This window comes from Salmo salar, chromosome 07 (genome assembly GCF_965601325.2).
Source record: "Salmo salar chromosome 07, fSalSal1, whole genome shotgun sequence".
Classification (NCBI taxonomy): domain Eukaryota; kingdom Metazoa; phylum Chordata; class Actinopteri; order Salmoniformes; family Salmonidae; genus Salmo; species Salmo salar.
This window is the reverse complement of record NC_138297.1, coordinates 7,654,218-7,676,897: the sequence shown is the minus strand read 5'-3', so window position 1 is coordinate 7,676,897 and position 22,680 is coordinate 7,654,218. Positions and strand designations below refer to the sequence as shown.

At 43.3% G+C, this 22,680-nt stretch overlaps 23 non-coding genes across 23 annotated transcripts; all 23 read left to right on the top strand.

Moving 5' to 3' along the window:
- The first annotated feature begins 451 nt into the window (after nucleotides 1–451).
- trnar-ccu (transfer RNA arginine (anticodon CCU)) lies at nucleotides 452–524 on the top strand. The gene has a single exon. It is a non-coding gene; the product is annotated as a tRNA-Arg (tRNA).
- A 978-nt stretch (nucleotides 525–1,502) lies between these two features.
- Nucleotides 1,503–1,575, top strand: trnar-ucu (transfer RNA arginine (anticodon UCU)). The gene has a single exon. It is a non-coding gene; the product is annotated as a tRNA-Arg (tRNA).
- Nucleotides 1,576–2,382: 807 nt separating this feature from the next.
- Nucleotides 2,383–2,455, top strand: trnar-ccu (transfer RNA arginine (anticodon CCU)). Its single transcript has one exon. It is a non-coding gene; the product is annotated as a tRNA-Arg (tRNA).
- A 978-nt stretch (nucleotides 2,456–3,433) lies between these two features.
- Nucleotides 3,434–3,506, top strand: trnar-ucu (transfer RNA arginine (anticodon UCU)). Its single transcript has one exon. It is a non-coding gene; the product is annotated as a tRNA-Arg (tRNA).
- Nucleotides 3,507–4,313: 807 nt separating this feature from the next.
- Nucleotides 4,314–4,386, top strand: trnar-ccu (transfer RNA arginine (anticodon CCU)). Its single transcript has one exon. It is a non-coding gene; the product is annotated as a tRNA-Arg (tRNA).
- Nucleotides 4,387–5,099: 713 nt separating this feature from the next.
- trnar-ucu (transfer RNA arginine (anticodon UCU)) lies at nucleotides 5,100–5,172 on the top strand. The gene has a single exon. It is a non-coding gene; the product is annotated as a tRNA-Arg (tRNA).
- Nucleotides 5,173–5,979: 807 nt separating this feature from the next.
- On the top strand, nucleotides 5,980–6,052 carry trnar-ccu (transfer RNA arginine (anticodon CCU)). Its single transcript has one exon. It is a non-coding gene; the product is annotated as a tRNA-Arg (tRNA).
- A 978-nt stretch (nucleotides 6,053–7,030) lies between these two features.
- Nucleotides 7,031–7,103, top strand: trnar-ucu (transfer RNA arginine (anticodon UCU)). The gene has a single exon. It is a non-coding gene; the product is annotated as a tRNA-Arg (tRNA).
- A 1,026-nt stretch (nucleotides 7,104–8,129) lies between these two features.
- Nucleotides 8,130–8,202, top strand: trnar-ucu (transfer RNA arginine (anticodon UCU)). The gene has a single exon. It is a non-coding gene; the product is annotated as a tRNA-Arg (tRNA).
- Nucleotides 8,203–9,008: 806 nt separating this feature from the next.
- On the top strand, nucleotides 9,009–9,081 carry trnar-ccu (transfer RNA arginine (anticodon CCU)). The gene has a single exon. It is a non-coding gene; the product is annotated as a tRNA-Arg (tRNA).
- Nucleotides 9,082–10,357: 1,276 nt separating this feature from the next.
- On the top strand, nucleotides 10,358–10,430 carry trnar-ucu (transfer RNA arginine (anticodon UCU)). Its single transcript has one exon. It is a non-coding gene; the product is annotated as a tRNA-Arg (tRNA).
- Nucleotides 10,431–11,237: 807 nt separating this feature from the next.
- trnar-ccu (transfer RNA arginine (anticodon CCU)) lies at nucleotides 11,238–11,310 on the top strand. Its single transcript has one exon. It is a non-coding gene; the product is annotated as a tRNA-Arg (tRNA).
- Nucleotides 11,311–12,023: 713 nt separating this feature from the next.
- trnar-ucu (transfer RNA arginine (anticodon UCU)) lies at nucleotides 12,024–12,096 on the top strand. The gene has a single exon. It is a non-coding gene; the product is annotated as a tRNA-Arg (tRNA).
- Nucleotides 12,097–13,123: 1,027 nt separating this feature from the next.
- Nucleotides 13,124–13,196, top strand: trnar-ucu (transfer RNA arginine (anticodon UCU)). Its single transcript has one exon. It is a non-coding gene; the product is annotated as a tRNA-Arg (tRNA).
- An 807-nt stretch (nucleotides 13,197–14,003) lies between these two features.
- trnar-ccu (transfer RNA arginine (anticodon CCU)) lies at nucleotides 14,004–14,076 on the top strand. Its single transcript has one exon. It is a non-coding gene; the product is annotated as a tRNA-Arg (tRNA).
- A 714-nt stretch (nucleotides 14,077–14,790) lies between these two features.
- trnar-ucu (transfer RNA arginine (anticodon UCU)) lies at nucleotides 14,791–14,863 on the top strand. Its single transcript has one exon. It is a non-coding gene; the product is annotated as a tRNA-Arg (tRNA).
- Nucleotides 14,864–16,722: 1,859 nt separating this feature from the next.
- On the top strand, nucleotides 16,723–16,795 carry trnar-ucu (transfer RNA arginine (anticodon UCU)). The gene has a single exon. It is a non-coding gene; the product is annotated as a tRNA-Arg (tRNA).
- Nucleotides 16,796–17,602: 807 nt separating this feature from the next.
- trnar-ccu (transfer RNA arginine (anticodon CCU)) lies at nucleotides 17,603–17,675 on the top strand. Its single transcript has one exon. It is a non-coding gene; the product is annotated as a tRNA-Arg (tRNA).
- Nucleotides 17,676–18,389: 714 nt separating this feature from the next.
- On the top strand, nucleotides 18,390–18,462 carry trnar-ucu (transfer RNA arginine (anticodon UCU)). The gene has a single exon. It is a non-coding gene; the product is annotated as a tRNA-Arg (tRNA).
- An 807-nt stretch (nucleotides 18,463–19,269) lies between these two features.
- On the top strand, nucleotides 19,270–19,342 carry trnar-ccu (transfer RNA arginine (anticodon CCU)). Its single transcript has one exon. It is a non-coding gene; the product is annotated as a tRNA-Arg (tRNA).
- A 713-nt stretch (nucleotides 19,343–20,055) lies between these two features.
- On the top strand, nucleotides 20,056–20,128 carry trnar-ucu (transfer RNA arginine (anticodon UCU)). Its single transcript has one exon. It is a non-coding gene; the product is annotated as a tRNA-Arg (tRNA).
- An 807-nt stretch (nucleotides 20,129–20,935) lies between these two features.
- Nucleotides 20,936–21,008, top strand: trnar-ccu (transfer RNA arginine (anticodon CCU)). Its single transcript has one exon. It is a non-coding gene; the product is annotated as a tRNA-Arg (tRNA).
- A 978-nt stretch (nucleotides 21,009–21,986) lies between these two features.
- trnar-ucu (transfer RNA arginine (anticodon UCU)) lies at nucleotides 21,987–22,059 on the top strand. The gene has a single exon. It is a non-coding gene; the product is annotated as a tRNA-Arg (tRNA).
- The last annotated feature ends 621 nt before the right edge of the window (nucleotides 22,060–22,680 follow it).

The window sequence follows — 22,680 nt, the reverse complement described above, 5'->3', positions numbered from 1 at the left end:
ACAGAAATATAAAAACTGCTAACAATCTTTATTTTTACAAATTAATTGCAACCAGCGTTCAAAAAAGCAAAATATCATGGGCATGTCTCAGTGCCCTACGTGATTCTTTTTTTTACTGTTTCTATAAGTTCGTATAGGTCATGCAATAACACCATGCCCCAGATGCCTAAAAAACTGGCCTCCCATGCCAGGGATTGTGAGTTTAATTCTTGTCAGGGGCGGCTGCAGAGTTTCCCAGCGGAAGCGTGCTGGGCCCATAACCCAGAGGTCGATGGATGGAAACCATCCTCTGCTATCCAGTTTTATTTTTAGCAATGAAGTGCAACCATAAATGAAAAAAAGCATAATTTCATGGGCAAAGCATAATTTCATGGGCATTTCTCATTGCCTTCCATTATATATTTTCCTTACTGCTTCTATCAGTTCGTATAGGTCATTCTATCTTCGCAGTGCCCCAGTGGCCTAATGGATAAGGCACTGGCCTCCTAAGCCAGGGATTGAGGTTTCGAGTCCCTTCTGGGGTGGGTTGTGGCGCTGTGGAAACGTGCTGGGCCCAGAGGTCGATGAACTGAAGCCATCCTCAGGTAATAATTTTTATTTTTAGAAATTAATTGCAACCAGCGATCAAAAAAAGCATAATATCTTCGGCATGTCTCATTGCCCTTGGTGATTCTTTTTTTTTACTGTTTCTATCAGTTCGTATAGGTCATGCTATAACACCATGCCCCAGATGCCTAAAAAACCGGCCTCCCATGCCAGGGATTGAGCTTTCGAGTCCCTTCTGGGGTGGGTTGTGGCGCTGTGGAAACGAGCTGGGCCCAGAGGTTGATGACCTGAAGCCATCCTCAGCTAACAATTTTTATTTTTAGAAATTAATTGCAACCAGCGATCAAAAAAAGCATAATATCTTCGGCTTGTCTCATTGCCCTTGGTGATTCTTTTTTTTACTGTTTCTATCAGTTCGTATAGGTCATGCTATTACACCATGCCCCAGATGCCTAAAAAACTGGCCTCCCAAGCCAGAGATTGTGAGTTTAAGTCTTGTCAGGGGTGGCTGAAAACAGAGTGTCCCAGCAGAAGCGTGCTGGGCCCATAACCCAGAGGCCTATAGATTGAAACCATACTCTGCAATCCATTTTTATTTTCAGAAGTGAACTGCAACCAGGGATAAAAAAAAGCATAATATCAATGGCATGTCTCAGTGCCCTCCGTGGTTTGAAGCAGAGTGGCGCTGCGGAAACGTGATGGGCCCAGAGGTTGATGGATGAAACCATCCTCTGCAATCCATTTTTATTTTTAGAAATTAATTGCAACCATGAATAAAAAATAGCATAATTTCATGGGCATGTCTCAGTGCCCTCTGTGATTCTTTGTTTGACTGCTTCTGTCAGTTTGTATAGGTCACACTGATTACAGAGGAGCAGCGGTAGCGTGATGGCCCCGTAACCCAGAGGTCGATGGATCGAAACCACTCTCTGCTATCAAGATAGATTTCGGCAAGTACCCTAGTGGCCTAATGGATAAGGCACTGGCCTTCTAAGCCAGGGATTGTGGGTTCGAGTCCCATCTGGGGTGGATGAAGGCAGTTTGGGAAAGAAGAAGAGAGTTCATGTAACAAAGATGTTGAAGCTATTGAATTTTTAGAAAGGAAGTGCAAATAGAGATTAACAAAAAGTATACTTTCATGGGCATGTCTCTCTGCCCTTCGTGATTCTTTTTTTGAATCTGCTTCTATCAGTTCGTATAGGTCATGCTGATCACACAGTGCCACAGTGGCCTAAGAAACTGGCCTCCTAATCCATGTATTGTGAGTTCAAGTATTATTTTGGGGTGCCTGAAAGTGGAGTGATGAAGTGCAAGTATGCTGAGCAGTTAACCCAGTGATTTATGGATCGAAACCATCCTCTTCTATCCAGTTTGTTTTCAGCAAAGAGAAATATAAAAACTGCTAACAATCTTTATTTTTACAAATTAATTGCAACCAGCCTTCAAAAAAAGCAAAATATCATGGGCATGTCTCAGTGCCCTACGTGATTCTTTTTTTTACTGTTTCTATAAGTTCGTATAGGTCATGCAATAACACCATGCCCCAGATGCCTAAAAAACTGGCCTCCCATGCCAGGGATTGTGAGTTTAATTCTTGTCAGGGGCGGCTGCAGAGTTTCCCAGCGGAAGCGTGCTGGGCCCATAACCCAGAGGTCGATGGATGGAAACCATCCTCTGCTATCCAGTTTTATTTTTAGCAATGAAGTGCAACCATAAATGAAAAAAAGCATAATTTCATGGGCAAAGCATAATTTCATGGGCATTTCTCATTGCCTTCCATTATATATTTTCCTTACTGCTTCTATCAGTTCGTATAGGTCATTCTATCTTCGCAGTGCCCCAGTGGCCTAATGGATAAGGCACTGGCCTCCTAAGCCAGGGATTGAGGGTTCGAGTCCCTTCTGGGGTGGGTTGTGGCGCTGTGGAAACGTGCTGGGCCCAGAGGTCGATGAACTGAAGCCATCCTCAGCTAATAATTTTTATTTTTAGAAATTAATTGCAACCAGCGATCAAAAAAAGCATAATATCTTCGGCATGTCTCATTGCCCTTGGTGATTCTTTTTTTTTACTGTTTCTATCAGTTCGTATAGGTCATGCTATAACACCATGCCCCAGATGCCTAAAAAACCGGCCTCCCATGCCAGGGATTGAGCTTTCGAGTCCCTTCTGGGGTGGGTTGTGGCGCTGTGGAAACGAGCTGGGCCCAGAGGTTGATGACCTGAAGCCATCCTCAGCTAACAATTTTTATTTTTAGAAATTAATTGCAACCAGCGATCAAAAAAAGCATAATATCTTCGGCTTGTCTCATTGCCCTTGGTGATTCTTTTTTTTACTGTTTCTATCAGTTCGTATAGGTCATGCTATTACACCATGCCCCAGATGCCTAAAAAACTGGCCTCCCAAGCCAGAGATTGTGAGTTTAAGTCTTGTCAGGGGTGGCTGAAAACAGAGTGTCCCAGCAGAAGCGTGCTGGGCCCATAACCCAGAGGCCTATAGATTGAAACCATCCTCTGCAATCCATTTTTATTTTCAGAAGTGAACTGCAACCAGGGATAAAAAAAAGCATAATATCAATGGCATGTCTCAGTGCCCTCCGTGGTTTGAAGCAGAGTGGCGCTGCGGAAACGTGATGGGCCCAGAGGTTGATGGATGAAACCATCCTCTGCAATCCATTTTTATTTTTAGAAATTAATTGCAACCATGAATAAAAAATAGCATAATTTCATGGGCATGTCTCAGTGCCCTCTGTGATTCTTTGTTTGACTGCTTCTGTCAGTTTGTATAGGTCACACTGATTACAGAGGAGCAGCGGTAGCGTGATGGCCCCGTAACCCAGAGGTCGATGGATCGAAACCACTCTCTGCTATCAAGATAGATTTCGGCAAGTACCCTAGTGGCCTAATGGATAAGGCACTGGCCTTCTAAGCCAGGGATTGTGGGTTCGAGACCCATCTGGGGTGGATGAAGGCAGTTTGGGAAAGAAGAAGAGAGTTCATGTAACAAAGATGTTGAAGCTATTGAATTTTTAGAAAGGAAGTGCAAATAGAGATTAACAAAAAGTATACTTTCATGGGCATGTCTCTCTGCCCTTCGTGATTCTTTTTTTGAATCTGCTTCTATCAGTTCGTAGAGGTCATGCTGATCACACAGTGCCACAGTGGCCTAAGAAACTGGCCTCCTAATCCATGTATTGTGAGTTCAAGTATTATTTTGGGGTGCCTGAAAGTGGAGTGATGAAGTGCAAGTATGCTGAGCAGTTAACCCAGTGATTTATGGATCGAAACCATCCTCTTCTATCCAGTTTGTTTTCAGCAAAGAGAAATATAAAAACTGCTAACAATCTTTATTTTTACAAATTAATTGCAACCAGCGTTCAAAAAAAGCAAAATATCATGGGCATGTCTCAGTGCCCTACGTGATTCTTTTTTTTACTGTTTCTATAAGTTCGTATAGGTCATGCTATAACACCATGCCCCAGATGCCTAAAAAACTGGCCTCCCATGCCAGGGATTGTGAGTTTAATTCTTGTCAGGGGCGGCTGCAGAGTTTCCCAGCGGAAGCGTGCTGGGCCCATAACCCAGAGGTCGATGGATGGAAACCATCCTCTGCTATCCAGTTTTATTTTTAGCAATGAAGTGCAACCATAAATGAAAAAAAGCATAATTTCATGGGCAAAGCATAATTTCATGGGCATTTCTCATTGCCTTCCATTATATATTTTCCTTACTGCTTCTATCAGTTTGTATAGGTCATTCTATCTTCGCAGTGCCCCAGTGGCCTAATGGATAAGGCACTGGCCTCCTAAGCCAGGGATTGAGGGTTCGAGTCCCTTCTGGGGTGGGTTGTGGCGCTGTGGAAACGAGCTGGGCCCAGAGGTTGATGACCTGAAGCCATCCTCAGCTAACAATTTTTATTTTTAGAAATTAATTGCAACCAGCGATCAAAAAAAGCATAATATCTTCGGCATGTCTCATTGCCCTTGGTGATTCTTTTTTTTACTGTTTCTATCAGTTCGTATAGGTCATGCTATTACACCATGCCCCAGATGCCTAAAAAACTGGCCTCCCAAGCCAGAGATTGTGAGTTTAAGTCTTGTCAGGGGTGGCTGAAAACAGAGTGTCCCAGCAGAAGCGTGCTGGGCCCATAACCCAGAGGCCTATAGATTGAAACCATCCTCTGCAATCCATTTTTATTTTCAGAAGTGAACTGCAACCAGGGATAAAAAAAAGCATAATATCAATGGCATGTCTCAGTGCCCTCCGTGGGTTGAAGCAGAGTGGCGCTGCGGAAACGTGATGGGCCCAGAGGTTGATGGATGAAACCATCCTCTGCAATCCATTTTTATTTTTAGAAATTAATTGCAACCATGAATAAAAAATAGCATAATTTCATGGGCATGTCTCAGTGCCCTCTGTGATTCTTTGTTTGACTGCTTCTGTCAGTTTGTACAGGTCACACTGATTACAGAGGTGCAGCGGTAGCGTGATGGCCCCGTAACCCAGAGGTCGATGGCTCGAAACCACTCTCTGCTATCTAGATAGCTTTCGGCAAGTACCCTAGTGGCCTAATGGATAAGGCACTGGCCTTCTAAGCCAGGGATTGTGGGTTCGAGTCCCATCTGGGGTGGATGAAGGCAGTTTGGGAAAGAAGAAGAGAGTTCATGTAACAAAGATGTTGAAGCTATTGAATTTTTAGAAAGGAAGTGCAAATAGAGATTAACAAAAAGTATACTTTCATGGGCATGTCTCTCTGCCCTTCGTGATTCTTTTTTTGAATCTGCTTCTATCAGTTCGTATAGGTCATGCTGATCACACAGTGCCACAGTGGCCTAAGAAACTGGCCTCCTAATCCATGTATTGTGAGTTCAAGTATTATTTTGGGGTGCCTGAAAGTGGAGTGATGAAGTGCAAGTATGCTGAGCAGTTAACCCAGTGATTTATGGATCGAAACCATCCTCTTCTATCCAGTTTGTTTTCAGCAAAGAGAAATATAAAAACTGCTAACAATCTTTATTTTTACAAATTAATTGCAACCAGCGTTCAAAAAAAGCAAAATATCATGGGCATGTCTCAGTGCCCTACGTGATTCTTTTTTTTACTGTTTCTATAAGTTCGTATAGGTCATGCAATAACACCATGCCCCAGATGCCTAAAAAACTGGCCTCCCATGCCAGGGATTGTGAGTTTAATTCTTGTCAGGGGCGGCTGCAGAGTTTCCCAGCGGAAGCGTGCTGGGCCCATAACCCAGAGGTCGATGGATGGAAACCATCCTCTGCTATCCAGTTTTATTTTTAGCAATGAAGTGCAACCATAAATGAAAAAAAGCATAATTTCATGGGCAAAGCATAATTTCATGGGCATTTCTCATTGCCTTCCATTATATATTTTCCTTACTGCTTCTATCAGTTCGTATAGGTCATTCTATCTTCGCAGTGCCCCAGTGGCCTAATGGATAAGGCACTGGCCTCCTAAGCCAGGGATTGAGGGTTCGAGTCCCTTCTGGGGTGGGTTGTGGCGCTGTGGAAACGTGCTGGGCCCAGAGGTCGATGAACTGAAGCCATCCTCAGCTAATAATTTTTATTTTTAGAAATTAATTGCAACCAGCGATCAAAAAAAGCATAATATCTTCGGCATGTCTCATTGCCCTTGGTGATTCTTTTTTTTTACTGTTTCTATCAGTTCGTATAGGTCATGCTATTACACCATGCCCCAGATGCCTAAAAAACCGGCCTCCCATGCCAGGGATTGAGCTTTCGAGTCCCTTCTGGGGTGGGTTGTGGCGCTGTGGAAACGAGCTGGGCCCAGAGGTTGATGACCTGAAGCCATCCTCAGCTAACAATTTTTATTTTTAGAAATTAATTGCAACCAGCGATCAAAAAAAGCATAATATCTTCGGCATGTCTCATTGCCCTTGGTGATTCTTTTTTTTACTGTTTCTATCAGTTCGTATAGGTCATGCTATAACACCATGCCCCAGATGCCTAAAAAACTGGCCTCCCAAGCCAGAGATTGTGAGTTTAAGTCTTGTCAGGGGTGGCTGAAAACAGAGTGTCCCAGCAGAAGCGTGCTGGGCCCATAACCCAGAGGCCTATAGATTGAAACCATCCTCTGCAATCCATTTTTATTTTCAGAAGTGAACTGCAACCAGGGATAAAAAAAAGCATAATATCAATGGCATGTCTCAGTGCCCTCCGTGGGTTGAAGCAGAGTGGCGCTGCGGAAACGTGATGGGCCCAGAGGTTGATGGATGAAACCATCCTCTGCAATCCATTTTTATTTTTAGAAATTAATTGCAACCATGAATAAAAAATAGCATAATTTCATGGGCATGTCTCAGTGCCCTCTGTGATTCTTTGTTTGACTGCTTCTGTCAGTTTGTATAGGTCACACTGATTACAGAGGAGCAGCGGTAGCGTGATGGCCCCGTAACCCAGAGGTCGATGGATCGAAACCACTCTCTGCTATCAAGATAGATTTCGGCAAGTACCCTAGTGGCCTAATGGATAAGGCACTGGCCTTCTAAGCCAGGGATTGTGGGTTCGAGTCCCATCTGGGGTGGATGAAGGCAGTTTGGGAAAGAAGAAGAGAGTTCATGTAACAAAGATGTTGAAGCTATTGAATTTTTAGAAATGAAGTGCAAATAGGGATTAACAGAAAGTATACTTTCATGGGCATGTCTCTCTGCCCTTCGTGATTCTTTTTTTGAATCTGCTTCTATCAGTTCGTATAGGTCATGCTGATCACACAGTGCCACAGTGGCCTAAGAAACTGGCCTCCTAATCCATGTATTGTGAGTTCAAGTATTATTTTGGGGTGCCTGAAAGTGGAGTGATGAAGTGCAAGGATGCTGAGCAGTTAACCCAGTGATTTATGGATCAAAACCATCCTCTTCTATCCAGTTTGTTTTCAGCAAACAGAAATATAAAAACTGCTAACAATCTTTATTTTTACATATTAATTGCAACCAGCGTTCAAAAAAAGCTAAATATCATGGGCATGTCTCAGTGCCCTATGTGATTCTTTTTTTTTACTGTTTCTATCAGTTCGTATAGGTCATGCTATTACACCATGCCCCAGATGCCTAAAAAAACTGGCCTCCCAAGCCAGAGATTGTGAGTTTAAGTCTTGTCAGGGGTGGCTGAAAACAGAGTGTCCCAGCGGAAGCGTGCTGGGCCCATAACCCAGAGGCCTATAGATTGAAACCATCCTCTGCAATCCATTTTTATTTTCAGAAATGAACTGCAACCAGGGATAAAAAAGCATAATAGCAATGGCATGTCTCAGTGCCCTCCGTGGGTTGAAGCAGAGTGGCGCTGCGGAAACGTGATGGGCCCAGAGGTTGATGGATGAAACCATCCTCTGCAATCGATTTTTATTTTTAGAAATTGATTGCAACCATAAATAAAAAATAGCATTATTTCATGGGCATGTCTCAGTGCCCTCTGTGATTCTTTGTTTGACTGCTTCTGTCAGTTTGTATAGGACACACTGATTACAGAGGTGCAGCGGTAGCGTGATGGCCCCGTAACCCAGAGGTCGATGGATCGAAACCACTCTCTGCTATCAAGATAGTTCTTGGCAAGTACCCTAGTGGCCAAATGGATAAGGCCCTGGCCTTCTAAGCCAGGGTTTGTGGGTTCGAGTCCCATCTGGGGTGGATGAAGGCAGTTTGGGAAAGAAGAAGAGAGTTCATGTAACAAAGATGTTAAAGCTATTGAATTTTTAGAAAGGAAGTGCAAATAGAGATGAACAAAAAGTATACTTTCATGGGCATGTCTCTCTGCCCTTCGTGATTCTTTTTTTTAATCTGCTTCTATCAGTTCGTATAGGTCATGCTGATCACACAGTGCCACAGTGGCCTAAGAAACTGGCCTCCTAATCCAGGTATTGTGAGTTCAAGTATTATTTTGGGGTGCCTGAAAGTGGAGTGATGAAGTGCAAGTATGCTGAGCAGTTAACCCAGTGATTTATGGATCGAAACCATCCTCTTCTATCCAGTTTGTTTTCAGCAAACAGAAATATAAAAACTGCTAACAATCTTTATTTTTACAAATTAATTGCAACCAGCGTTCAAAAAAAGCAAAATATCATGGGCATGTCTCAGTGCCCTACGTGATTCTTTTTTTTACTGTTTCTATAAGTTCGTATAGGTCATGCTATAACACCATGCCCCAGATGCCTAAAAAACTGGCCTCCCATGCCAGGGATTGTGAGTTTAATTCTTGTCAGGGGCGGCTGCAGAGTTCCCCGCGGAAGCGTGCTGGGCCCATAACCCAGAGGTCGATGGATGGAAACCATCCTCTGCTATCCAGTTTTATTTTTAGCAATGAAGTGCAACCATAAATGAAAAAAAGCATAATTTCATGGGCAAAGCATAATTTCATGGGCATTTCTCATTGCCTTCCATTATATATTTTCCTTACTGCTTCTATCAGTTCGTATAGGTCATTCTATCTTCGCAGTGCCCCAGTGGCCTAATGGATAAGGCACTGGCCTCCTAAGCCAGGGATTGAGGGTTCGAGTCCCTTCTGGGGTGGGTTGTGGCGCTGTGGAAACGTGTTGGGCCCAGAGGTCGATGAACTGAAGCCATCCTCAGCTAACAATTTTTATTTTTAGAAATTAATTGCAACCAGCGATCAAAAAAAGCATAATATCTTCGGCATGTCTCATTGCCCTTGGTGATTCTTTTTTTTACTGTTTCTATCAGTTCGTATAGGTCATGCTATAACACCATGCCCCAGATGCCTAAAAAACTGGCCTCCCAAGCCAGAGATTGTGAGTTTAAGTCTTGTCAGGGGTGGCTGAAAACAGAGTGTCCCAGCAGAAGCGTGCTGGGCCCATAACCCAGAGGTTGATGGATGGAAACCATCCTCTGCTATCCAGTTTTATTTTTAGCAATGAAGTGCAACCATAAATGAAAAAAAGCATAATTTCATGGGCAAAGCATAATTTCATGGGCATTTCTCATTGCCTTCCATTATATATTTTCCTTACTGCTTCTATCAGTTCGTATAGGTCATGCTATAACACCATGCCCCAGATGCCTAAAAAACTGGCCTCCCAAGCCAGGGATTGAGCTTTCGAGTCCCTTCTGGGGTGGGTTGTGGCGCTGTGGAAACGAGCTGGGCCCAGAGGTTGATGACCTGAAGCCATCCTCATCTAACAATTTTTATTTTTAGAAATTAATTGCAACCAGCGATCAAAAAAAGCATAATATCTTCGGCATGTCTCATTGCCCTTGGTGATTCTTTTTTTTACTGTTTCTATCAGTTCGTATAGGTCATGCTATTACACCATGCCCCAGATGCCTAAAAAACTGGCCTCCCAAGCCAGAGATTGTGAGTTTAAGTCTTGTCAGGGGTGGCTGAAAACAGAGTGTCCCAGCAGAAGCGTGCTGGGCCCATAACCCAGAGGCCTATAGATTGAAACCATCCTCTGCAATCCATTTTTATTTTCAGAAGTGAACTGCAACCAGGGATAAAAAAAAGCATAATATCAATGGCATGTCTCAGTGCCCTCCGTGGGTTGAAGCAGAGTGGCGCTGCGGAAACGTGATGGGCCCAGAGGTTGATGGATGAAACCATCCTCTGCAATCCATTTTTATTTTTAGAAATTAATTGCAACCATGAATAAAAAATAGCATAATTTCATGGGCATGTCTCAGTGCCCTCTGTGATTCTTTGTTTGACTGCTTCTGTCAGTTTGTATAGGTCACACTGATTACAGAGGAGCAGCGGTAGCGTGATGGCCCCGTAACCCAGAGGTCGATGGATCGAAACCACTCTCTGCTATCAAGATAGATTTTGGCAAGTACCCTAGTGGCCTAATGGATAAGGCACTGGCCTTCTAAGCCAGGGATTGTGGGTTCGAGTCCCATCTGGGGTGGATGAAGGCAGTTTGGGAAAGAAGAAGAGAGTTCATGTAACAAAGATGTTGAAGCTATTGAATTTTTAGAAAGGAAGTGCAAATAGAGATTAACAAAAAGTATACTTTCATGGGCATGTCTCTCTGCCCTTCGTGATTCTTTTTTCGAATCTGCTTCTATCAGTTCGTAGAGGTCATGCTGATCACACAGTGCCACAGTGGCCTAAGAAACTGGCCTCCTAATCCATGTATTGTGAGTTCAAGTATTATTTTGGGGTGCCTGAAAGTGGAGTGATGAAGTGCAAGTATGCTGAGCAGTTAACCCAGTGATTTATGGATCGAAACCATCCTCTTCTATCCAGTTTGTTTTCAGCAAACAGAAATATAAAAACTGCTAACAATCTTTCTTTTTACAAATTAATTGCAACCAGCGTTCAAAAAAAGCAAAATATCATGGGCATGTCTCAGTGCCCTACGTGATTCTTTTTTTTACTGTTTCTATAAGTTCGTATAGGTCATGCTATAACACCATGCCCCAGATGCCTAAAAAACTGGCCTCCCATGCCAGGGATTGTGAGTTTAATTCTTGTCAGGGGCGGCTGCAGAGTTTCCCAGCGGAAGCGTGCTGGGCCCATAACCCAGAGGTCGATGGATGGAAACCATCCTCTGCTATCCAGTTTTATTTTTAGCAATGAAGTGCAACCATAAATGAAAAAAAGCATAATTTCATGGGCAAAGCATAATTTCATGGGCATTTCTCATTGCCTTCCATTATATATTTTCCTTACTGCTTCTATCAGTTTGTATAGGTCATTCTATCTTCGCAGTGCCCCAGTGGCCTAATGGATAAGGCACTGGCCTCCTAAGCCAGGGATTGAGGGTTCGAGTCCCTTCTGGGGTGGGTTGTGGCGCTGTGGAAACGAGCTGGGCCCAGAGGTTGATGACCTGAAGCCATCCTCAGCTAACAATTTTTATTTTTAGAAATTAATTGCAACCAGCGATCAAAAAAAGCATAATATCTTCGGCATGTCTCATTGCCCTTGGTGATTCTTTTTTTTACTGTTTCTATCAGTTCGTATAGGTCATGCTATTACACCATGCCCCAGATGCCTAAAAAACTGGCCTCCCAAGCCAGAGATTGTGATTTTAAGTCTTGTCAGGGGTGGCTGAAAACAGAGTGTCCCAGCAGAAGCGTGCTGGGCCCATAACCCAGAGGCCTATAGATTGAAACCATCCTCTGCAATCCATTTTTATTTTCAGAAGTGAACTGCAACCAGGGATAAAAAAAAGCATAATATCAATGGCATGTCTCAGTGCCCTCCGTGGGTTGAAGCAGAGTGGCGCTGCGGAAACGTGATGGGCCCAGAGGTTGATGGATGAAACCATCCTCTGCAATCCATTTTTATTTTTAGAAATTAATTGCAACCATAAATAAAAAATAGCATAATTTCATGGGCATGTCTCAGTGCCCTCTGTGATTCTTTGTTTGACTGCTTCTGTCAGTTTGTACAGGTCACACTGATTACAGAGGTGCAGCGGTAGCGTGATGGCCCCGTAACCCAGAGGTCGATGGCTCGAAACCACTCTCTGCTATCTAGATAGCTTTCGGCAAGTACCCTAGTGGCCTAATGGATAAGGCACTGGCCTTCTAAGCCAGGGATTGTGGGTTCGAGTCCCATCTGGGGTGAATGAAGGCAGTTTGGGAAAGAAGAAGAGAGTTCATGTAACAAAGATGTTGAAGCTATTGAATTTTTAGAAAGGAAGTGCAAATAGAGATTAACAAAAAGTATACTTTCATGGGCATGTCTCTCTGCCCTTCGTGATTCTTTTTTTGAATCTGCTTCTATCAGTTCGTATAGGTCATGCTGATCACACAGTGCCACAGTGGCCTAAGAAACTGGCCTCCTAATCCATGTATTGTGAGTTCAAGTATTATTTTGGGGTGCCTGAAAGTGGAGTGATGAAGTGCAAGGATGCTGAGCCGTTAACCCAGTGATTTATGGATCAAAACCATCCTCTTCTATCCAGTTTGTTTTCAGCAAACAGAAATATAAAAACTGCTAACAATCTTTATTTTTACATATTAATTGCAACCAGCCTTCAAAAAAAGCAAAATATCATGGGCATGTCTCATTGCCCTTGGTGATTCTTTTTTTTTACTGTTTCTATCAGTTCGTATAGGTCATGCTATTACACCATGCCCCAGATGCCTAAAAAACTGGCCTCCCATGCCAGAGATTGTGAGTTTAAGTCTTGTCAGGGGTGGCTGAAAACAGAGTGTCCCAGCGGAAGCGTGCTGGGCCCATAACCCAGAGGTTGATGGATGGAAACCATCCTCTGCTATCCAGTTTTATTTTTAGCAATGAAGTGCAACCATAAATGAAAAAAAGCATAATATAAATGGCATGTCTCAGTGCCCTCCGTGGGTTGAAGCAGAGTGGCGCTGCGGAAACGTGATGGGCCCAGAGGTTGATGGATGAAACCATCCTCTGCAATCCATTTTTATTTTTAGAAATTAATTGCAACCATAAATAAAAAATAGCATAATTTCATGGGCATGTCTCAGTGCCCTCTGTGATTCTTTGTTTGACTGCTTCTGTCAGTTTGTACAGGTCACACTGATTACAGAGGTGCAGCGGTAGCGTGATGGCCCCGTAACCCAGAGGTCGATGGCTCGAAACCACTCTCTGCTATCAAGATAGCTTTCGGCAAGTACCCTAGTGGCCTAATGGATAAGGCACTGGCCTTCTAAGCCAGGGATTGTGGGTTCGAGTCCCATCTGGGGTGGATGAAGGCAGTTTGGGAAAGAAGAAGAGAGTTCATGTAACAAAGATGTTGAAGCTATTGAATTTTTAGAAAGGAAGTGCAAATAGAGATTAACAAAAAGTATACTTTCATGGGCATGTCTCTCTGCCCTTCGTGATTCTTTTTTTGAATCTGCTTCTATCAGTTCGTATAGGTCATGCTGATCACACAGTGCCACAGTGGCCTAAGAAACTGGCCTCCTAATCCATGTATTGTGAGTTCAAGTATTATTTTGGGGTGCCTGAAAGTGGAGTGATGAAGTGCAAGGATGCTGAGCCGTTAACCCAGTGATTTATGGATCAAAACCATCCTCTTCTATCCAGTTTGTTTTCAGCAAACAGAAATATAAAAACTGCTAACAATCTTTATTTTTACATATTAATTGCAACCAGCCTTCAAAAAAAGCAAAATATCATGGGCATGTCTCAGTGCCCTACGTGATTCTTTTTTTTACTGTTTCTATAAGTTCGTATAGGTCATGCTATAACACCATGCCCCAGATGCCTAAAAAACTGGCCTCCCATGCCAGGGATTGTGAGTTTAATTCTTGTCAGGGGCGGCTGCAGAGTTTCCCAGCGGAAGCGTGCTGGGCCCATAACCCAGAGGTCGATGGATGGAAACCATCCTCTGCTATCCAGTTTTATTTTTAGCAATGAAGTGCAACCATAAATCAAAAAAAGCATAATTTCATGGGCAAAGCATAATTTCATGGGCATTTCTCATTGCCTTCCATTATATATTTTCCTTACTGCTTCTATCAGTTCGTATAGGTCATTCTATCTTCGCAGTGCCCCAGTGGCCTAATGGATAAGGCACTGGCCTCCTAAGCCAGGGATTGAGGGTTCGAGTCCCTTCTGGGGTGGGTTGTGGCGCTGTGGAAACGTGCTGTGCCCAGAGGTCGATGAACTGACGCCATCCTCAGCTAACAATTTTTATTTTTAGAAATTAATTGCAACCAGCGATCAAAAAAAGCATAATATCTTCGGCATGTCTCATTGTCCTTGGTGATTCTTTTTTTTTACTGTTTCTATCAGTTCGTATAGGTCATGCTATAACACCATGCCCCAGATGCCTAAAAAACTGGCCTCCCATGCCAGGGATTGTGAGTTTAATTCTTGTCAGGGGTGGCTGAAAACAGAGTGTCCCAGCGGAAGCGTGCTGGGCCCATAACCCAGAGGCCTATAGATTGAAACCATCCTCTGCAATCCATTTTTATTTTCAGAAGTGAACTGAAACCAGGGATAAAAAAAAGCATAATATAAATGGCATGTCTCAGTGCCCTCCGTGGGTTGAAGCAGAGTGGCGCTGCGGAAACGTGATGGGCCCAGAGGTTGATGGATGAAACCATCCTCTGCAATCCATTTTTATTTTTAGAAATTAATTGCAACCATAAATAAAAAATAGCATAATTTCATGGGCATGTCTCAGTGCCCTCTGTGATTCTTTGTTTGACTGCTTCTGTCAGTTTGTATAGGTCACACTGATTACAGAGGTGCAGCGGTAGCGTGATGGCCCCGTAACCCAGAGGTCGATGGATCGAAACCACTCTCTGCTATCAAGATAGCTTTTGGCAAGTACCCTAGTGGCCTAATGGATAAGGCACTGGCCTTCTAAGCCAGGGATTGTGGGTTCGAGTCCCATCTGGGGTGGATGAAGGCAGTTTGGGAAAGAAGAAGAGAGTTCATGTAACAAAGATGTTGAAGCTATTGAATTTTTAGAAAGGAAGTGCAAATAGAGATTAACAAAAAGTATACTTTCATGGGCATGTCTCTCTGCCCTTCGTGATTCTTTTTTTGAATCTGCTTCTATCAGTTCGTATAGGTCATGCTGATCACACAGTGCCACAGTGGCCTAAGAAACTGGCCTCCTAATCCATGTATTGTGAGTTCAAGTATTATTTTGGGGTGCCTGAAAGTGGAGTGATGAAGTGCAAGTATGCTGAGCAGTTAACCCAGTGATTTATGGATCGAAACCATCCTCTTCTATCCAGTTTGTTTTCAGCAAACAGAAATATAAAAACTGCTAACAATCTTTATTTTTACAAATTAATTGCAACCAGCGTTCAAAAAAAGCAAAATATCATGGGCATGTCTCAGTGCCCTACGTGATTCTTTTTTTTACTGTTTCTATAAGTTCGTATAGGTCATGCAATAACACCATGCCCCAGATGCCTAAAAAACTGGCCTCCCATGCCAGGGATTGTGAGTTTAATTCTTGTCAGGGGCGGCTGCAGAGTTTCCCAGCGGAAGCGTGCTGGGCCCATAACCCAGAGGTCGATGGATGGAAACCATCCTCTGCTATCCAGTTTTATTTTTAGCAATGAAGTGCAACCATAAATGAAAAAAAGCATAATTTCATGGGCAAAGCATAATTTCATGGGCATTTCTCATTGCCTTCCATTATATATTTTCCTTACTGCTTCTATCAGTTCGTATAGGTCATTCTATCTTCGCAGTTCCCCAAGTGGCCTAAAGGAAAAGGCACTGGCCTTCTAAGCCAGGGATTAAGGTTTCGAGTCCCTTCTGGGGTGGGTTGTGGCGCTGTGGAAACGTGCTGGGCCCAGAGGTCGATGAACTGAAGCCATCCTCAGCTAATAATTTTTATTTTTAGAAATTAATTGCAACCAGCGATCAAAAAAAGCATAATATCTTCGGCATGTCTCAGTGCCCTATGTGATTCTTTTTTTTTACTGTTTCTATCAGTTCGTATAGGTCATGCTATAACACCATGCCCCAGATGCCTAAAAAACCGGCCTCCCATGCCAGGGATTGAGCTTTCGAGTCCCTTCTGGGGTGGGTTGTGGCGCTGTGGAAACGAGCTGGGCCCAGAGGTTGATGACCTGAAGCCATCCTCAGCTAACAATTTTTATTTTTAGAAATTAATTGCAACCAGCGATCAAAAAAAGCATAATATCTTCGGCATGTCTCATTGCCCTTGGTGATTCTTTTTTTTACTGTTTCTATCAGTTCGTATAGGTCATGCTATTACACCATGCCCCAGATGCCTAAAAAACTGGCCTCCCAAGCCAGAGATTGTGAGTTTAAGTCTTGTCAGGGGTGGCTGAAAACAGAGTGTCCCAGCGGAAGCGTGCTGGGCCCATAACCCAGAGGCCTATAGATTGAAACCATCCTCTGCAATCCATTTTTATTTTCAGAAGTGAACTGCAACCAGGGATAAAAAAAAGCATAATATCAATGGCATGTCTCAGTGCCCTCCGTGGGTTGAAGCAGAGTGGCGCTGCGGAAACGTGATGGGCCCAGAGGTTGATGGATGAAACCATCCTCTGCAATCCATTTTTATTTTTAGAAATTAATTGCAACCATGAATAAAAAATAGCATAATTTCATGGGCATGTCTCAGTGCCCTCTGTGATTCTTTGTTTGACTGCTTCTGTCAGTTTGTATAGGTCACACTGATTACAGAGGTGCAGCGGTAGCGTGATGGCCCCGTAACCCAGAGGTCGATGGATCGAAACCACTCTCTGCTATCAAGATAGATTTCGGCAAGTACCCTAGTGGCCTAATGGATAAGGCACTGGCCTTCTAAGCCAGGGATTGTGGGTTCGAGTCCCATCTGGGGTGGATGAAGGCAGTTTGGGAAAGAAGAAGAGAGTTCATGTAACAAAGATGTTGAAGCTATTGAATTTTTAGAAAGGAAGTGCAAATAGAGATTAACAAAAAGTATACTTTCATGGGCATGTCTCTCTGCCCTTCGTGATTCTTTTTTTGAATCTGCTTCTATCAGTTCGTATAGGTCATGCTGATCACACAGTGCCACAGTGGCCTAAGAAACTGGCCTCCTAATCCATGTATTGTGAGTTCAAGTATTATTTTGGGGTGCCTGAAAGTGGAGTGATGAAGTGCAAGTATGCTGAGCAGTTAACCCAGTGATTTATGGATCGAAACCATCCTCTTCTATCCAGTTTGTTTTCAGCAAACAGAAATATAAAAACTGCTAACAATCTTTATTTTTACAAATTAATTGCAACCAGCGTTCAAAAAAAGCAAAATATCATGGGCATGTCTCAGTGCCCTACGTGATTCTTTTTTTTACTGTTTCTATAAGTTCGTATAGGTCATGCTATAACACCATGCCCCAGATGCCTAAAAAACTGGCCTCCCATGCCAGGGATTGTGAGTTTAATTCTTGTCAGGGGCGGCTGCAGAGTTTCCCAGCGGAAGCGTGCTGGGCCCATAACCCAGAGGTCGATGGATGGAAACCATCCTCTGCTATCCAGTTTTATTTTTAGCAATGAAGTGCAACCATAAATGAAAAAAAGCATAATTTCATGGGCAAAGCATAATTTCATGGGCATTTCTCATTGCCTTCCATTATATATTTTCCTTACTGCTTCTATCAGTTCGTATAGGTCATTCTATCTTCGCAGTGCCCCAGTGGCCTAATGGATAAGGCACTGGCCTCCTAAGCCAGGGATTGAGGGTTCGAGTCCCTTCTGGGGTGGGTTGTGGCGCTGTGGAAACGTGCTGGGCCCAGAGGTCGATGAACTGAAGCCATCCTCAGCTAACAATTTTTATTTTTAGAAATTAATTGCAACCAGCGATCAAAAAAAGCATAATATCTTCGGCATGTCTCATTGCCCTTGGTGATTCTTTTTTTTTACTGTTTCTATCAGTTCGTATAGGTCATGCTATTACACCATGCCCCAGATGCCTAAAAAACTGGCCTCCCAAGCCAGAGATTGTGAGTTTAAGTCTTGTCAGGGGTGGCTGAAAACAGAGTGTCCCAGCGGAAGCGTGCTGGGCCCATAACCCAGAGGCCTATAGATTGAAACCATCCTCTGCAATCCATTTTTATTTTCAGAAGTGAACTGCAACCAGGGATAAAAAAAAGCATAATATCAATGGCATGTCTCAGTGCCCTCCGTGGGTTGAAGCAGAGTGGCGCTGCGGAAACGTGATGGGCCCAGAGGTTGATGGATGAAACCATCCTCTGCAATCCATTTTTATTTTTAGAAATTAATTGCAACCATAAATAAAAAATAGCATAATTTCATGGGCATGTCTCAGTGCCCTCTGTGATTCTTTGTTTGACTGCTTCTGTCAGTTTGTATAGGTCACACTGATTACAGAGGTGCAGCGGTAGCGTGATGGCCCCGTAACCCAGAGGTCGATGGATCGAAACCACTCTCTGCTATCAAGATAGATTTTGGCAAGTACCCTAGTGGCCTAATGGATAAGGCACTGGCCTTCTAAGCCAGGGATTGTGGGTTCGAGTCCCATCTGGGGTGGATGAAGGCAGTTTGGGAAAGAAGAAGAGAGTTCATGTAACAAAGATGTTGAAGCTATTGAATTTTTAGAAATGAAGTGCAAATAGGGATTAACAAAAAGTATACTTTCATGGGCATGTCTCTCTGCCCTTCGTGATTCTTTTTTTGAATCTGCTTCTATCAGTTCGTATAGGTCATGCTGATCACACAGTGCCACAGTGGCCTAAGAAACTGGCCTCCTAATCCATGTATTGTGAGTTCAAGTATTATTTTGGGGTGCCTGAAAGTGGAGTGATGAAGTGCAAGTATGCTGAGCAGTTAACCCAGTGATTTATGGATCGAAACCATCCTCTTCTATCCAGTTTGTTTTCAGCAAACAGAAATATAAAAACTGCTAACAATCTTTATTTTTACAAATTAATTGCAACCAGCGTTCAAAAAAAGCAAAATATCATGGGCATGTCTCAGTGCCCTACGTGATTCTTTTTTTTACTGTTTCTATAAGTTCGTATAGGTCATGCTATAACACCATGCCCCAGATGCCTAAAAAACTGGCCTCCCATGCCAGGGATTGTGAGTTTAATTCTTGTCAGGGGCGGCTGCAGAGTTTCCCAGCGGAAGCGTGCTGGGCCCATAACCCAGAGGTCGATGGATGGAAACCATCCTCTGCTATCCAGTTTTATTTTTAGCAATGAAGTGCAACCATAAATCAAAAAAAGCATAATTTCATGGGCAAAGCATAATTTCATGGGCATTTCTCATTGCCTTCCATTATATATTTTCCTTACTGCTTCTATCAGTTCGTATAGGTCATTCTATCTTCGCAGTGCCCCAGTGGCCTAATGGATAAGGCACTGGCCTCCTAAGCCAGGGATTGAGGGTTCGAGTCCCTTCTGGGGTGGGTTGTGGCGCTGTGGAAACGAGCTGGGCCCAGAGGTTGATGACCTGAAGCCATCCTCAGCTAACAATTTTTATTTTTAGAAATTAATTGCAACCAGCGATCAAAAAAAGCATAATATCTTCGGCATGTCTCATTGCCCTTGGTGATTCTTTTTTTTACTGTTTCTATCAGTTCGTATAGGTCATGCTATTACACCATGCCCCAGATGCCTAAAAAACTGGCCTCCCAAGCCAGAGATTGTGAGTTTAAGTCTTGTCAGGGGTGGCTGAAAACAGAGTGTCCCAGCAGAAGCGTGCTGGGCCCATAACCCAGAGGCCTATAGATTGAAACCATCCTCTGCAATCCATTTTTATTTTCAGAAGTGAACTGCAACCAGGGATAAAAAAAAGCATAATATCAATGGCATGTCTCAGTGCCCTCCGTGGGTTGAAGCAGAGTGGCGCTGCGGAAACGTGATGGGCCCAGAGGTTGATGGATGAAACCATCCTCTGCAATCCATTTTTATTTTTAGAAATTAATTGCAACCATAAATAAAAAATAGCATAATTTCATGGGCATGTCTCAGTGCCCTCTGTGATTCTTTGTTTGACTGCTTCTGTCAGTTTGTATAGGTCACACTGATTACAGAGGTGCAGCGGTAGCGTGATGGCCCCGTAACCCAGAGGTCGATGGATCGAAACCACTCTCTGCTATCAAGATAGATTTCGGCAAGTACCCTAGTGGCCTAATGGATAAGGCACTGGCCTTCTAAGCCAGGGATTGTGGGTTCGAGTCCCATCTGGGGTGGATGAAGGCAGTTTGGGAAAGAAGAAGAGAGTTCATGTAACAAAGATGTTGAAGCTATTGAATTTTTAGAAAGGAAGTGCAAATAGGGATTAACAAAAAGTATACTTTCATGGGCATGTCTCTCTGCCCTTCGTGATTCTTTTTTTGAATCTGCTTCTATCAGTTCGTATAGGTCATGCTGATCACACAGTGCCACAGTGGCCTAAGAAACTGGCCTCCTAATCCATGTATTGTGAGTTCAAGTATTATTTTGGGGTGCCTGAAAGTGGAGTGATGAAGTGCAAGTATGCTGAGCAGTTAACCCAGTGATTTATGGATCGAAACCATCCTCTTCTATCCAGTTTGTTTTCAGCAAACAGAAATATAAAAACTGCTAACAATCTTTCTTTTTACAAATTAATTGCAACCAGCGTTCAAAAAAAGCAAAATATCATGGGCATGTCTCAGTGCCCTACGTGATTCTTTTTTTTACTGTTTCTATAAGTTCGTATAGGTCATGCTATAACACCATGCCCCAGATGCCTAAAAAACTGGCCTCCCATGCCAGGGATTGTGAGTTTAATTCTTGTCAGGGGCGGCTGCAGAGTTTCCCAGCGGAAGCGTGCTGGGCCCATAACCCAGAGGTCGATGGATGGAAACCATCCTCTGCTATCCAGTTTTATTTTTAGCAATGAAGTGCAACCATAAATGAAAAAAAGCATAATTTCATGGGCAAAGCATAATTTCATGGGCATTTCTCATTGCCTTCCATTATATATTTTCCTTACTGCTTCTATCAGTTCGTATAGGTCATTCTATCTTCGCAGTGCCCCAGTGGCCTAATGGATAAGGCACTGGCCTCCTAAGCCAGGGATTGAGGGTTCGAGTCCCTTCTGGGGTGGGTTGTGGCGCTGTGGAAACGTGCTGGGCCCAGAGGTCGATGAACTGAAGCCATCCTCAGCTAACAATTTTTATTTTTAGAAATTAATTGCAACCAGCGATCAAAAAAAGCATAATATCTTCGGCATGTCTCATTGCCCTTGGTGATTCTTTTTTTTTACTGTTTCTATCAGTTCGTATAGGTCATGCTATAACACCATGCCCCAGATGCCTAAAAAACCGGCCTCCCATGCCAGGGATTGAGCTTTCGAGTCCCTTCTGGGGTGGGTTGTGGCGCTGTGGAAACGAGCTGGGCCCAGAGGTTGATGACCTGAAGCCATCCTCAGCTAACAATTTTTATTTTTAGAAATTAATTGCAACCAGCGATCAAAAAAAGCATAATATCTTCGGCATGTCTCATTGCCCTTGGTGATTCTTTTTTTTACTGTTTCTATCAGTTCGTATAGGTCATGCTATTACACCATGCCCCAGATGCCTAAAAAACTGGCCTCCCAAGCCAGAGATTGTGAGTTTAAGTCTTGTCAGGGGTGGCTGAAAACAGAGTGTCCCAGCGGAAGCGTGCTGGGCCCATAACCCAGAGGCCTATAGATTGAAACCATCCTCTGCAATCCATTTTTATTTTCAGAAGTGAACTGCAACCAGGGATAAAAAAAAGCATAATATCAATGGCATGTCTCAGTGCCCTCCGTGGGTTGAAGCAGAGTGGCGCTGCGGAAACGTGATGGGCCCAGAGGTTGATGGATGAAACCATCCTCTGCAATCCATTTTTATTTTTAGAAATTAATTGCAACCATAAATAAAAAATAGCATAATTTCATGGGCATGTCTCAGTGCCCTCTGTGATTCTTTGTTTGACTGCTTCTGTCAGTTTGTATAGGTCACACTGATTACAGAGGTGCAGCGGTAGCGTGATGGCCCCGTAACCCAGAGGTCGATGGATCGAAACCACTCTCTGCTATCAAGATAGATTTTGGCAAGTACCCTAGTGGCCTAATGGATAAGGCACTGGCCTTCTAAGCCAGGGATTGTGGGTTCGAGTCCCATCTGGGGTGGATGAAGGCAGTTTGGGAAAGAAGAAGAGAGTTCATGTAACAAAGATGTTGAAGCTATTGAATTTTTAGAAAGGAAGTGCAAATAGAGATTAACAAAAAGTATACTTTCATGGGCATGTCTCTCTGCCCTTCGTGATTCTTTTTTTGAATCTGCTTCTATCAGTTCGTATAGGTCATGCTGATCACACAGTGCCACAGTGGCCTAAGAAACTGGCCTCCTAATCCATGTATTGTGAGTTCAAGTATTATTTTGGGGTGCCTGAAAGTGGAGTGATGAAGTGCAAGTATGCTGAGCAGTTAACCCAGTGATTTATGGATCGAAACCATCCTCTTCTATCCAGTTTGTTTTCAGCAAACAGAAATATAAAAACTGCTAACAATCTTTATTTTTACAAATTAATTGCAACCAGCGTTCAAAAAAAGCAAAATATCATGGGCATGTCTCAGTGCCCTACGTGATTCTTTTTTTTACTGTTTCTATAAGTTCGTATAGGTCATGCTATAACACCATGCCCCAGATGCCTAAAAAACTGGCCTCCCATGCCAGGGATTGTGAGTTTAATTCTTGTCAGGGGCGGCTGCAGAGTTTCCCAGCGGAAGCGTGCTGGGCCCATAACCCAG